Source organism: Martes martes (assembly GCF_963455335.1).
Source record: "Martes martes genome assembly, chromosome: 3".
In the NCBI taxonomy this organism is placed as follows: domain Eukaryota; kingdom Metazoa; phylum Chordata; class Mammalia; order Carnivora; family Mustelidae; genus Martes; species Martes martes.
The window spans coordinates 55,561,169-55,577,263 of record NC_137890.1 but is presented as its reverse complement, the minus strand read 5'-3'; the positions used below and the strand labels follow the sequence as shown (position 1 = coordinate 55,577,263).

At 38.4% G+C, this 16,095-nt stretch overlaps 1 protein-coding gene across 1 annotated transcript in view; it reads right to left on the bottom strand.

Annotated features, from left to right (window-relative positions):
* Positions 1-16,095, bottom strand: part of GTF2F2 (general transcription factor IIF subunit 2) — a 152,097-nt gene that overhangs the window by 107,545 nt on the left and 28,457 nt on the right. The window lies entirely within an intron of this gene.

The window sequence follows — 16,095 nt, the reverse complement described above, 5'->3', positions numbered from 1 at the left end:
TGTGCACTTGCGTAGCACAGTTGCTTAAGCGACCAACTGTTAGTTGTGGCTCAGGTCATGATCTCAGGGGGGTGGGATGGAGCCCCACGTTGGGCTCTGCACTCAGCATGGAGTCAGCTTGAGTTTCTCTAATCCTCTCCCTCTGCCCCACCTGCTCATGTGTGTACACGTGTGCTCGCTCTCTTGCTCTCTCAAATAAATCAAGAAAGGAAAGAAAAGAAAGAAACTGAAGCTGTAAACAAGCCTGCATGGTGTGCTGTTTTTCTGTATGAGTGGAGAAGGCTACAACTTCTAACCATAAAACATTCTCAAGACTGGCTCTTTTACAGGGGGTAGGAGGCAAATGCGAACACAGAATGTGTCTGTAGGGGTTTCTGTTCCCTTCTTTTGGAATAGCTAATGATACAGTATAAGCAAGAAACTGTGGACGGATACACGTACATAGAGCTCTTAAAAAAATAATCTGCATTTCTTTCCAAACACAGCAGTCTTTCAGAGCATGCTGGCTCTCTATTAGTGTTTTACCTCTGCCCAAGCCACAGCTGTCCACTTCTAGCACCCGGTAAGAACATGGAAGAATGAGTTTTTATTTCAGGACTTAAAAATATCTACTAAGTTGTTTTGCATTAAAGACATATAAACTTATCTGACTTCAAGAGATTTTAAACTTAAATTCAACTTGAAGAGGCTTCTCTGTTCTTTATTTCTCTATTCTTTCTCAATTTCTTTTATTTTGCAGTAAGAAATATTCTAAATTGAGGTTTGTATACAAATTGTATATAATGTCCCCATTGTTTATATGGACACATAGTGATACAGTCCCTATCATATTAACTTTTGAAATTAATGAACATTTTTATTCCATTCATCGTATAAATTTACACCACTTTTTATTTTGTTGTTAACCTGTTTGAAAAGCCCTCTATTCTTTAGAGATCAGCCATATTGCATTAAAATTTTCTTCTTCATAAATGCATCCATTTGTTAACTTTAACTATATACAATCCTACAATAATCCCAGTACATTCAATAAACCTAGCTTAGGAATTCCCCCCATCAACAATGTCACAAGCTAGATATCAGTGCCTCAGTACAGCTCTAGAAATTATTTCTTTTCTGTCGTTTTTTTTAGTTGACACAAAATACTCACTTCTTTATCAGTCAAATTCATTAAACAGTTCTACAGAGGGTGTTTCATGCCTTCAGAGTAATTTAAATGACTGGGTGAATGGTATTTTCTCCAGTGGTACCTTTATAAGTGAACACTGTGAGCTGTGCAACTGCAAACCACTGTGACTTCAGATACAACTGATCCATATATCAGAAGGAGGGGGGATCAGGGAACATTGGAATTTGAGCATGACAGCTCCCACTGACTAGATCTATGATCCTGGAATTACTGTTTTGTTTTGTTTTGTTTTGTAAGGTATCCTAACAGCATTCTGGTTATTTTTTTAAAAAGGAATCCTTATGGAGACATGTGCTGAAGAATTTAAGACAGAATGACATACTGTGAGAGATTTTCTTTAAAATGATCCATGGGGCTCCTGGGTGGCTCAGTCAGTTAAGCGTCGAACTGGTGATTCTAGTGCAGGTGGGAGATCGAGCCCTGCATCGGGCTATGTGCTGGGCAAGGAGCTTGCTTAAGATTCCCTCTCCTCCTCCCCCCTGCTTTCTTTCTCTCCTCTCTATAAATCAATCAATTAATCAATCAATTATCCTGTGAGATACAAAGGGCAGTGGCTGTGGTATAGCTGAAACAAGATTAACTGTACTACTTCTCTGCTACTGGAATGCTTAAAAATCTTCCATAGTGGGGACGCCTGGGTGGCTCAGTGGATTAAGCCTCTGCCTTCAGCTCAGGTCATGATCTCAGGGTCTTGGGATCGAGTCCTGCATGGGGCTCTCTGCTTGACAGGGAGCCTACTTCCTCCTCTCTGTCTCTCTGCCTGCCTCTCTGCCTGCTTGTGATCTCTGTCTGTCAAATAAATAAATAAAATCTAAAAAAAAAAAAAAAATTTCCATAGTGAAAAGTTGAAGAACAAATGGGGGTGGGGGAAGGGAAAAGAAAGTTTATTTTTCTTTCCTGGTAAGCTTTCATCATCATAATCATCATTATTATTATTATTTTAGAGAAGGGGAAAAAGAGAGGGAAAGGGGGCAGGGGGGTAGTGAGAGAGAGAGAGAGAATCTTAAGCAGGCTCCACACCCAGCACAGAGGCTGATGCTGGGCTCCATCTCACAACCCTGAGATCATGACCTGAGCTAAAATCAAGAGACAGATGCTTAACTGACTGAGCCACCCAGGAGACCCCTTCCTGGTAAGCTTTTACCATGAAAAGCCCTACAGATAATTCTGTTCCACTAATATACTAATATATAGGTGAGAAATCAGCCATATTTCAACTTTATACTGCTTTTTCTCTTTACTAAATATGAATCTTTAAGCTTGAAGAATTAAATCAAGCTTGAATTAAAGTGGATGAGGTAGGAGGAGACAAGCCATACCTTTCTAAGAGTAAGATTTTTTTTCAAGAGCAATAAAAAGCCATGTGAAAATTACCATTTTTTTTGCTCTAAGAGTTTTCTTCAGTCATACTAAGTAAGAAAAATGTGCTTTTGTGATTGTGGCAAACACCCCAACCTGTTTTAAAGAAGTAATGTGACCAACAATAGCTAGTGAAAAAACATGATGCTTAAGAGTAGATATTTTTAGGGGCGCCTGGGTGGCTCAGTGGGTTAAAGCCTCTGCCTTCGGCTCAGGTCATGATCCCAGGGTCCTGGGATCGAGCCCCGCATCGGGCTCTCTGCTCAGCAGGGAGCCTGCTTCCTCCTCTCTCTCTCTGCCTGCCTCTCTGCCTACTTGTGTCTGTCAAATAAATAAATAAAATCTTTAAAAAAAAAAAAAGAGTAGATATTTTTAAAAAATCCATATAAAGATAAAACCTCAAGGGTAGTCTCCTAAAAGCAAACAAATTTCTTCTGACACAATTGAGAAGAAAAGCAGCAGGAAGAGAGAGAGAGAGAAGGAAGAGAAGAACAAAAACAATTACTAGGGAGGTAAACAAGTTTCGGTCACTCCCGTTGGCACCTTCAAAAAACCTCATTTATTTTATGACTTTAATATCACTAGCGGTTATATCAAACAGCTTGTCTGCTAAAAATAACAGCTTCTCTTATATGAGACCATGGTTTCTCATCCTTGGCACTACTGACATTTTGGGCTACGTGGTTCCTCGCTGTGAGGGGCTGTCCTTGTCCTGTGCACGGTAGGATGTCTAGTGGCATTCCTGATCATTAACCAGATGCCAGTAACAGTCAGCTGTGACAATCAAAAACGTCTCCAGAGCTGTCAAAGTTGCCCCCAGGTCAGAACCACTGCACTAATTATATAAAGATACACACCTAGAAAGCAGCAGTTTAAAAATATATTCATAATCTGCAGACAATGATTAGGTAAGTCCATCAGAGAAAGACAATTATCATATGATCTCGCTGATTTGAGGAATTTGAGAAACAAGATAGGATCATAGCGGAAGGGAGGGAAAAAATGAAACTAGAAGAAACCAGAGAGGGAAACAAACCATAAGAGACTTTTTTTTAAAAAAAGATTTTATTTATTTATTTGTGAGAGAGAGACAGAGAGAGAGCGCGCGCGCGCGTGCACAAGCAGGGGGAGCAGCAGGCAGAGGGAAAAGCAGGCTCCCTGCCAAGCAAGCAGCCCCATGCGGAACTCGATCCCAGGACCCTGGGATCATGACCTAAGCCAAAGGCAGACGCTCAATCGACTAAGCCACCCAGGCGTCCCCCGTAAGAGACTCTTAATTTCAGAAAACGAACTAAAGGCTGCTGGAGTGGCTCTGGGAAAGAGTACATGCTATGGTGAGGGCTGTGAATTGTAGAAGACTGATGAATCACAGACTTTCAGCCCTGAAACAAATAATACATTATATGTTAATAAAAAAAAAATAATTGAAAAGAAACACGCATGGGGGGGGCTGGGTGGCTCAGTAGGTTAAGCACCTGCTTTCGGCTCAGGTCATGATCCCAGGGTCCTGGGATCAAGCCCCATATCAGGCTCTCTGCTCAGTGGGGAGTCTGCTTCTCCCTCTCTCTCTGCTGGCTACTCCCCCTGCTTGTGTGTACTCTCTCTGTCAAACAAATAAGTAAAATATTTAAAATGAAATGTAATAAAATAAATAAAATGAAATGAAATAAAATAGGGGCACCTCGGTAGCTCAGTCGTTAAGTGTCTGCCTTCGGCTCAGGTCATGATCCCAGGGTCCTGGGATCGAGCCCCACATTGGGATCCCTGCTCAGTGGGAAACTTGCTTCTCCCTCTCCCACTTCCCCTGCTTTTATTCCCTCTCTCGTTGTGTCTCTCTCTGTCAAACAAATAAACAAAATATTTTTAAAAAATAAATTAAATTAAACAAAACATGTACACGGGTGGCTGGCTGACTTGGTCAGTAGAGCATGCAACTCTTGATCTTGGGGTGGTGAGCTCAAGCCTCACACTGGGTGAGGGGCTTACTTAAAAAAATAAAAATTAAAACAACAACAACAACAAAGAATATGAATTCCTTTTTAAAGTAATAAATCAATTTTGAAGTCTTAAGCTTCTTTTTCCCATAGGGAATTACTATTAGAACTATCACCAGATCAACAGAATACAGTTTCAAGCAATAAAAGTATAAAGCAAACCAAGTAATGTGTCCTCTCTTTCTATAATAAGGGGCTACATGGCAGAGAAAAAAAAATCAGCTACACTGCATTTTCTCAATTTTAAATTTTGATAAAAGAATACACTTACGTTCAAAGAACCAGAGACAAAAACCATGTCGGTGTGCAACAATCTTGCATGAGGTTTAAAAAATAATAATAATGGCAATAAATTTATTTGAAACAGCCGAAGAAAACGACTTTCAAAAAATTAAGATAGTTTAAAACAATTAAAAGTTTTAAATTAACATTATTTCAAGACTTAGTTTTAATACCTCAAGTACTGTAACACTGTAAAATTGATTTTACCATGTTGTAGGTTTTGTAAAGAAGCCAAAGTCTTCCTAAGATCTTAAGTATACATGAATCAAAACAAAGAACCAACTGCATAACCTGGAGGCTATAGAAAATCAAAAAGGAAAAAAGAGAAACACACTCGTACAGCATTCAGTCCCTCCAGGTATAATAAAAACCTCCTAAGTTCTTCTTCTTTTTTTTTTTTTTAATTGACAGAGAGACACACAGCAAGAGAGGGAATACAAACAGAGGGAGTGAGAGTGGGAGAAGCAGGCTTCCGGCCAAGCAGGGAGCCCAACTTGGGGCTCAATCACAGGACCCTGGGATCATGACCTGAGCTGAGGGCAGACGCTTAACGACTGAGCCACCCGGGCGCCCCTCCTAAGTTCTTCTTAACAGCTTTACAAAATAGAAAATTAGCAGTTTTGATGATAAAAACTGAATTTTAGGAACAAGCAAATAAGACATACAATAAAAATAAAAACTTGAGGCTTTTTGACATTCTCCATGAAAATCACGAACAAGGATACAGGGAAGACAGGTCCAAAATAAAGTTAGTTATTTAATAGAAATCACAACCACAACTTCCAGTAGATTTTAGGCAACAAATTTTTTTTATTAACATATAATGTATTATTTGCCCCAGGAATACAGGTCTGTGAATCATCAGGCTTACACATGTCACAGCACTCACCATAGCTAGCACATACCCTCCCAATGTCCATCAACCAGCCACCCTATCCCTAACCCCCACCCCCATCAACCCTCAGTTTGTTTCATGAGATTAAGAATCTCTTATGGTTTGTCTCCCTTTCGATCCCATCTTGTTTCATTTTTTCCCTCCCTAGCCCCCACAACCCCCTGCCCTACCTCTCAAATTCCTCATATCAGAGAGATAATATGATAATTTTCTTTCTCTGGTGGACTTAGCATAATATCCTCTAGTTCCATCCATGTCATTTCAAATGGCAAGATTTCGCGGGTTTTGATAGCTGCATAGTATTCCATTGTATAAACATACCACATCTTCTTTATCCCTTCATCTGTTGATGGACAGCTAGGTTCCTTCCAAAATTTGGCTATTGTGGACAATGCTGCTATAAACATTGGGGTACACGTGCCCCTTCGGATCACTACATTTGTATCTTTAGGGTAAATACTGTAGTGCATTTGCTGGGCCACAGGGTAGTGCATTTGCTGGGCCACAGGGTAGCTCTATTTTCAACTTTTTGAGGAGCCTCCACACTGTTTTTCCAGAATGGCTGCACCAGCTTGCATTCCCACCAACAGCGTAGGAGAGTTCCTCTTTCTCCACATCCTCACCAACATCTGTCATTTCCTGATTTGTTAATTTTAGCCATTCTGACTGGTGTGAGGTGGTATCTCACTGTGATTCTGATTTGCATTTCCCTAATGCCGAGTGATGTTGAGCAATTTTTCATGTGTCTTTTGGCCATTTGATTGTCTTCTTTGCAGAAATGTCTGTTCATGAACTCTGCCCATTTCTTGATTGGATTATTTGTTCTTTGGGTGTTGAGTTTGATAAGCAATAAAATTAAAGCAGAATTCATGAGTAACAGAACTGGAAACTTAGGTTACTTTAACAAATTCATAGCAATGACTAAAACTGATGAAAAGCCAAATGTGTCAATATTCCTTGCATAAATTATAGATCAATTCTTCTGAAGAATAATACTATAAATATTATCAGACTCGTATTCAAAATATTGACAGTATAGATATAGAAGAGACTACATTACCAAAATAAAAAATGTATGGGTGGCAAGGCTAACACAAATTTAAATGTCTTCTTTTATCCTTATACTTTCCACTGATGAATTAGTATTTTGCACATGGGACTGAATATTTTAGGTTTCTCATTAATAATTACTTTTGATCACATAATTTATACTAAATTCTAGGGAATTAAAAAATTCATGTAGTAAAGAAACAACAAAAAGTCTTGTCAAGATATACTCTACACTAAAAAAAAAAATCTCTATTCAATACAAGCACTGAACTTTCCTAGTTGCTACAAATTTAGATGACACTGCTTAAACTGTCTCTAAAGAATTTTGTTTTCTTCTAATAGATACCTAAGTCCTGGAGATCTAATACTGTACAGGGACCACAGACAATAAAACTCTACTGTAAACATTAAACTTGCTAAGAGATTAGATTTCAAATGTTCTCTCCACTAGAGGAAATGTTAATTATGTGACGTTATAGAGGTGTTAGTGAATGCTACAGTGGCAGTCATGCTGCAGTATAAATGTTCACTTCAACATACTGTACACTTAAACTTATACAATGTTACATGTCAATTATATCGCAATCTTAAAAAATATCCCTATTTTCTATTTTCTCCTTTCTTTTGGAGTGATAATTTCCAAAATACATTATTATGCATCAAAAAAAAAAGAATTCTGTTTTTTTTTTTAAGATTTTATTTATTTATTTGACAGACAGAGATCACAAGTAGGCAGAGAGGCAGGCAGATAGAAGGGGGAAGCAGGCTCCCTGCTGAGCAGAGAGCCCGACGCAAGGCTTGATCCCAGGACCCTGGGATCATGACCTGAGCCAAAGGCAGAGACTTTAACCCACTGAGCCACCCAGGCACCCAAGAATTCTGTTTTCTTGAGTAAAATTGTGAAGATTTTTGTTGTAAGCAACTGCAGACTCTCACAATGAGTCACAATAACATACGCACTAAACTCCAAGACAACGGTTACCTCTGGATAGGGAGGTGGGATGGGACGAGTAAAAAAAAAGGAATGTCAGCTATATCTAAAACATTTTATATCCTTAAAAAAAATGGCAAATATAAACAGTTATGAAATACAGCTGTTACACACTAGTTATACTATTCTCTACAGTTTATTATGGGCTTGAAATATTTCATTTAAAAAATCAGCCTTAAATAACTTGTGATTCCAAACCTTAATTTCATCTTTCAATTTTTTTCTCCACACCTTCATCCCCAAATTATTAAATCTACAGTGCATACCAACCGTGCATTTATGCATGCATACCTAAATATGAAAAGAATATAAACATGTCTTTTACTCTCTTTCCAGCCACTGAATAAAGGAACATTTTCTGCTATTAGGTTTAACTTCAGAGTGTAGACCTGGCTCAGGCAGTTGGCAGAAATTTCAAAGCTGAACCAGCCACAAAACTTGCTGGCAGTTCAGGAAAAATACAAAACACTAAAGTCATACATTTTTGCTTCAGTTTTTGCTCTTCCTGACAAGAATAAAATTGCCAGAAACTGGTAGGATTCCAAATGTTCAGTTCAGTGGCATGGCTGTTACTCAAGAGTAAGCAAAAAATCCAGCTTCCTTACTCCTTCCACGGAGTCTTTGCATATAATTCACTGGAAGAGTAGAAAGCCTGGGGGCAGACACACAAACTATAGTTATCAGACTCAGGTATCTACTTTCTCAAAAATGAATGGAATAAGCCCAACCTTTCAAAGAAACAACCAAGAGCATTTGATGCCAGTTAATAAAATTCAAACTTTCAAAACGAAAAGTAGCAATTTCAAAACATGTATACCCACCCACCATAAGCTTGACAGCTATCTAAAGACTTTCCGATTAAATCAGTGATGTTAATACATGCAAAATTTTGATATAAGGAAACATGTCAACATGTGGAAGAAGTGCATAGCTCAGTGAACCAACATTCTCCAAGTGATGGACATATGATGTTACAAAATCACACGTACGTAAAAATCCATTCACAAAGTACTAGTTAAAACCTATGGATTTCTTTTCTTTCTTTTTTTTTTTTAAGGATTTTATTTATTTGACAGAGAGAGAGACAGAAAGAGAGCACGAGCATGGGGAACAGGAAGGAGAAGCAAAACCCCCTCTGTGCAGGGAGTCCGATGTGGGGCTCAACCCCAGAACCCTGGGATCATGACCTGAGCAGGAGGCAGATGCTTAGCTGACTGAGTCATCCAGGCACCCCACAACCTATAAATTTCAGTGTAACAGAGTATTAAAAGTTTACTGATCTGGTTTTAAATTCTATACTGCAACAAACCTTTAAGAAACTACCCTTACAGAATTTTGGTGTAGTAGCAAAAGAATATGCACAAGTATCTGAAAATTTCATTAATTACTCCTCCCTTTCCTAACTTAGTATTAGATTTCCTTCAGATACTTCAACCAAAATTAACATACCGCTATAGACTGAATGCAGAAGTGGACAGGAGAATCAACTTGCCTTTTAAGCCAGATATGAATGTGATTTGCAAAATACATTTCCATCTACTTCTTTTTTGGAAACAGGGTGTTTTCATATAAATATTATTTATGTTAACACGTAACGTATAGGTGCCCTGAAACCAAAAAGTTCAAGAACCATTGCACTAAAGTAATACAAAATAATTACAATTATAAAAAAAAATTACAATTATGATATATAAGGCTAAATAAAATCTGACTCCCATTGCATGGTAACTAGTAACAAGCATATGGTGCTGATCTAATAAGCAACAGAACGTAACTCATGTTTAAAGGCAGTGATAAGGAAAAAAATTCAAAAATAGAAGAAACAGCTGTAGTATGAATGCTAACAACCACATATACATATACGTAAAGCTTAATCAACCTCTGCAAATCATACAGCTAAAATCCCACTCTCAACAAATGGGGGAAACATACCAAGTTAATGTTTCCCACTAACAGTCAAAAATTCAACTTTAAATAAAAATACTACCTATATTTATCCTTTATTTGCCATTCCTGCAGGATAATCGACACAAGGCAGATTATAAATTCTATATTATTTCCAACATGATTGGTAATTCAGCATCTGCAAGGAGCATTCCCACAGTTTTAACAGTTTTCCTCCAATTTAAACTAATGTGTTCTTTTTTTTTATTATTTTTTTATTTTTTTGAAGATTTTATTTATTTATTTGACAGACAGAGATCACAAGTAGGCAGAGAGGCAGGCAGAGAGAGAGGAGGAAGCAGGCTCCCTGCTGAGCAGAGAGCCCGATGCGGCCTTGATCCCAGGACCCTGGGATCATGACCTGAGCTAGAGGCAGAGGCTTTAACCCACTGAGCCACCCAGGTGCCCCTAAACTAATGTGTTCTAAGACAAATATGTGTTGGTATATGTTACCAAATTCAGGCTTGACAGTAAATAAGGCAGGCCACCACCAAATATATTCGCACATACTTTCGATTATTTCAGCTGCTTTATTATCCCAGGAAGAGGTATTATAATGTGTACAGTGGTTAACCAAGTGTTACAGGACACACTGCTGAACTATTCTGGTTAGCAAAAAGAAAGTAAAGGAATCAATTGTGCCAAAAAATGTAATGAGGAAGAAAAAAACTGAGAAAGGAATTTAATATTCAATTTTGAACCTCAAATGTCTTAAGAAACTTTGAAGGCAGTTACTAATAAACCATCTCACTTAAAAACCATTGTAGAATGTACCTTTAGAGTAGTAGTAATTCTTTGGGGAAAATAAACTATTTTAACACCTATGCTTTAATACATCCATCCACTATTGGCCAATCCTAGCCCAGACACAACGGTGATAAGCATAAGACATAGTAACCTGCCCATAATGTATAATTCAGGGGCAAAATGACTAATACAAACCTTACTGCCGAGAGTCCAGATGAAGGAAGAATCAAGACTAGAGCAGTAAAGGGAGGGTGGCTTTGACTTAAAAAAGGCAAACAAATCCCTGACAAGGGAAAAAACAAGGGGAAAAGCAAGGGCAGGTGCCAGGAAGCCACTGTAAAGGATAAAGAGATTCCAGCAGATTGGACTAGAGGGTGGAGAGGATGGGTGAAGTTTTCACGGACTGCTTCAGAGGACTGCCTAAACATTCACATGTGATTTTTACAACAGAATCAAATGGGGCACCTGACTGGACATGAGAATAAGTGGAGACTAAGAATTATTGCAGCCTGGAAAACAAAAGAATGAGGACATATCACTGACAGAAATATGAACATATGGAGAATAAAAGAATGGGAAAATCAGTACGATTTTTGTATCAAAAATCCAAGTGGATTACCTGTTAAGACAACTAAAGATGGGACGGACATCTGATGAGAGCTTAGACCTTTGCACAGGCACCACTCTGGTCCAAGTTTCTGTCATTTCTCCCCTGATTACTGCCCTAGCCTCTAACTTCCACCCTTGCCCTCTTGGTCTCTTATCAACCTGCCAGCCAGAGGCAGTCTTTAAAATGTAAATCAGATCAAATCTCTATTTTGCTCAATACCCTCCAGTGGCTCCCCCTTTCACTCAGAATAAAATCCAAAATCCTTACTGGTTTACAAATCCCTTCCTGATCTGCCACTGCCAACTCCCTTCCTCTCTAACCTACTACTACTAATAGCCTAGTCCTCTTCCCCTTGTCCACACTGACCCCCTTGCTACTCCTGGAACGTGCTATAGGCTTGCTCGGACTGTAGGGCAAATGTGTTCCCTGGTGTTCAAATCCCATCTTCTCTACGGGCCCATACTGACCACACTGTTTGAAGTTGCAAGTCCCAGGGTTCCTGGCTGGCTCAGTAGGTAGAGCATGCAACTCTTGATCTCAGCGTCAAGAGTTCAAGCCCAACGTTGGTTAAGTACAGAGCTGACTTAAAAATAAATTAAAATATTAAACTTGAAATCCCCACCTTCAACTCAGGACTCCTGATTCCACTTTCTGCTTTTTTCCCCAAATAACTCACCACCTTCTAGACTGCAAAAAGATTTACTCGTTACATTATTTGTTGCTGTTTCCTCTTACTAAAATGTAAGCACTAGGAAGGCTGGGATTTTGCTCACTAAAGTATCCCAAGTCTAAATAAAAGAGGTCCTGCAGACAGTAGGTACAAATATCAGTTTGCTGAATTAATGAACTGCTGCAGAGGGGTCAAAGATAACGAAAACTTAGAGCAAAACCACCACCATGGTCCATCAGTTTTAATCCTGCCCATCTCCTCCAATATTTTCTAACTCAGTAATGGTCTCCCCACTTATCCAGATGCTCAAGCTGAAAAAGCCTGGAAACCATTCTGGACTTCCCACTCATCCAATTCTCCCAGTTAATTCATCACCAAAAGCTGTCAAAATTACCTCTCCTGTCTCTAGAACAGGATTCTCTTTTCCACTCCCACTGAACCAGGTCAAATCTTTTCATCTCTAAACTAGACTAACAAATCTACAACTGAGCTATTTTGCTTTGATGTAACCAGGACTATTTAATAGATTTTTAGATAGATTATGACAAAGTATGACACGTAGGAGAAAGCAAAGTGAAGAACGGGCTATTTGGAGGCAAGAAAAATGCCTTCTATCTTACCTTCTTGCCTCCTATCACGGCATGCTTACTTCAAGGTCCAGCTCAAACATTATCTCCACATTTGAAGTCTTTCCCAGTTCTTTCAGTTAGTACTCTTCTTTCTTCTTTATACACAGCTCCATTAGAGCACTTTCTGTAGTGAGTACACCAGTTGCCCAGCTGAACAGAAGTCTAATTTTTTCTATTCAATATTTTCATTTATTTATTTGAGAGAATGTGAGGCAACAAAAATAGAGGGAGAGGCAAAGGGAGAAGCAGACTCCCCACTCAGCAGGGAGCCTGACAGGCTCCATCCCAGGACCTGGGACATGACCAGAGCAGAAGGCAGACGCCCAACTTACAGAGCCACCCAGGTATGCCAGTCTAGCCTTATTCTAACACAGGGCCTAGCATTAAAAATATCTGTTAAACAGATGAATGAACAATTTTAGTCTAGAATTTGCAGTTATAAAGAAAACCTAAGTTTGAACAAAGATAGGGATGCAAATTATGAAAGAAATCGAAGTTATTTAATTACCAATAGTAGCTAAAAATACTAAACCAAAGACCCAAGGGGAGAAAAATAAAGACCAAACACATGAAGAATTTCTCCTTAGACAACGGCAGAAAGATAAGGATACTAGCTAATAAAAATATTTAATAGGGAAATAGATTTAGAATTTCAAAGAGAAATGTGGACCAAAAAAAGGGCCAACCCAAAACAGTCCTTAAAAATAAAACATTTTCCTCAGATAGGAATACTCAACTAGAAATAAATCGTGTTCATAAAACACTCAGATTGTATTAAGGAGATAATGTAAAAGATATCATCAGTCTCCTCAAACTCCATCCCCACAAAGATACTCTAATATGAATCATTAGAAAAAATTGGTTCAAGGAGGCCTCTCAAAAACCAGCAAAACGTATATTATAGAAGGAATAAAGTTATTAAAATTAAACTCATAACACATTGAACAAGTGAGGTTTTAACTCTTATCAAATTCTACACTTTATAGACCTACGGACTATTAAAAAAAATGAAGAGCCAAGAAAAGCAATTTTTTATAAGCTGGTACAGTTCTATGCTTGAGGGAAAACATAAAAATATTTAAGATAATGCCAGCTTTATGAATATTTCATTGTAAAATAAATGGCTTTACTCACTGTAAAATGGCTCAGTTATTCACACTTTGGCCAGTTCATGATCAACCAAGCTAATACTAGAATGTGGACTCTGAAGCTTTTTTGGGTCACAGACCCCTCTGAGTCTCCAATGAAAGCTACAGTACTGTTCCACAGAAAAATATGCATATATATCTATATCTCTATAGATATAGATATCTTTTGAAATTTTTTTTTCAAGATTTTATGTATTTGACAGAGATCACAAGCAGGCAGAGAGGCAGGCAGAGAGAGAGAGCGAGGAAGCAGGCTCCCTGCCGAGCAGAGAGCCCGATGCGGGGCTTGATCCCAGGACCCTGGGATCACGACCTGAGCCGAAGGCAGAGGCTTTAATTCAATGAGCCACCCAGGCGCCCCTCTTTTGAATTTTAAGTAGGCTCCATGTCCAGTGTGGAGCCCAATGTGAGGCTCAAACTCATAAACATGAGATCAAGACCTGAGCTGAGACCAACAGTGGAATGCTCAACCAACTGAGCCACCCAGGCAACTCTATATCTAACATTTTAAATACTTCATGCAGTCACCAAGCCTCTGCTGTCTATTCATGACTTCCTAGAGATTCAAGGGATCCAGCTGTAGAACTGAAACCTTAAAGATTAGAAATGGCAAATGACGCAGTGCCCCTCAAGGAATACACTGTTAATAATGACAACTCTACAGAGCTTTTTCTTAGTCATCAAAGCAATCAAAACACCAAACATAAAAATCTCTATTGGCTGAAGTTCATCAGATGATATACACACAAACGAGCTAAAATGCATGCACATGCCTTAAAATAAACTTGAAACCTGAAGAGTTTAAAAGTAAGATCTAATATAGGAGTACCTGGTGGGCCTAGTCAGTAGAGCATATGACACTTGATCTTGGGGTCATGAGTTCAAGCCCCACACTTGGCCTGGAACTTACCTTAAAATATATATATGTATACATCTACATATATAGATCTTTAAAAAATAAGATCTAAATTAATAACAGTAATAGCTAATAGTTACTGAGCATTTATTATATGGAGTGCTATTCTAAGTGTTTTTAAAAATTCTTATTTAGACCTAAATATAAATATTATTTTTTTTAAAGATTTTATTTATTTATTTGTCAGAGAGAGAGTACACCCAAGCAGGCAGAGAGGCAGGCAGAGGCAGCAAGAGAAGCAGGCTCCCCACCGAGCAAGGAGCCCGATGTGGGACTCGATCCCAGGACCCTGGGATCATGACCTGAGCCGAAGGCAGCGGCTCAACCAACTGAGCCACCCAGGCATCCCGATATAAATAATTATTATTCCATTTCACAAATAAGGAAATTAAAGCACAGAAAGGTGCAAGGAGAGCCAAGGAACAATGACATGAAACAGAAATGACAGAAATTAAGAAGGAAAAAACTCCTTAGGGTGTGAAGCATCTAACAGTAACTTAGATCTGCATTTGTATTACCACAGTTCGACAAAGCAAGAACATATCGTCCAAACTCCAGAAGAAGGATGACAATCTTGATCCTCTTCCATATCCCTGCTAAGATAATCCTTATAATACCATATTCACTTTGGAGTACACTGTAACCAGAAATGTGAACACAAAATGTTCAAAAAGAGCACAATACTAACTAAAGGATTTACAAGATCAAAATGGAAGATGAATTTTGAGAACAAACCTTACCTTTGCAAATCATTCTCTTTTGTATAAGTAATACATCATGCATTAGAAAAATGAGCAACATAGTAAAATGTAAAAAAGCTGAAATAAGGTACCTTTCTCTGCAAATGTAGTTCAACTTTTGTTCAAGGTTCTGCCTCCTACTTACTGTTCTGGTGCCATATGCCTCTTCTACTCCATAGACAACCACAAAAGTAGAGAAAACCTCAGGGGTTCAATAGGTCTTGCTTAATCTTACCAATCATAAGACAAATTTCAGAGTCCTTGGATACACCTATGCTATGCCCTGCATAACGTGGCGTACGATAAATATTTCTTGAATAGTTGAATCCTCTCCAAGAGAAAATGCATGTGTTTAACATTTTCTTCCTCCCATAATACTACATTACAAATTTGTAGCATCAGAATAATGCAATAAAACAAAATTTTTACCTTAAACCACATGATATAAAAGTTATAATTTACCATTTGGGTTTTTTTTAAAGTATTTATTTTATAGAAAGAGAGCAAGAGCAAGCAGGGGGAAGGACAGGGAGAGAGAAGCCCCACCCCCACCAACCCGAGGCTCCAGTCTCACGACTCTGAGATCATGACCTAAGCCGAAATCAGGAGTCTGATGGTCAAAAACTGAGCCATCCAGGCACCCCTATAATTTACCATTTTGTTACACTCTATGTCCAAGGAGGGGGGAAAAAAAGACTGTTTTTTTCATCAGTTTATACAGCTACTGGTAATCCAAGACACCACTAAAGATTTATCTGAATATATTCTTTTTTAAAACAATAACATTCTTAACACCTATAATTTCTTACAGCTTTCTTTGTAATGTTTAAAGAAGATACAACAAAACCACAAATCATTTTCTTTAGACAACCAATAAACTTTTTAAATTAGATATGAGAAGTTAGCTCCATTAGAGTTGCCCTGCTACGTT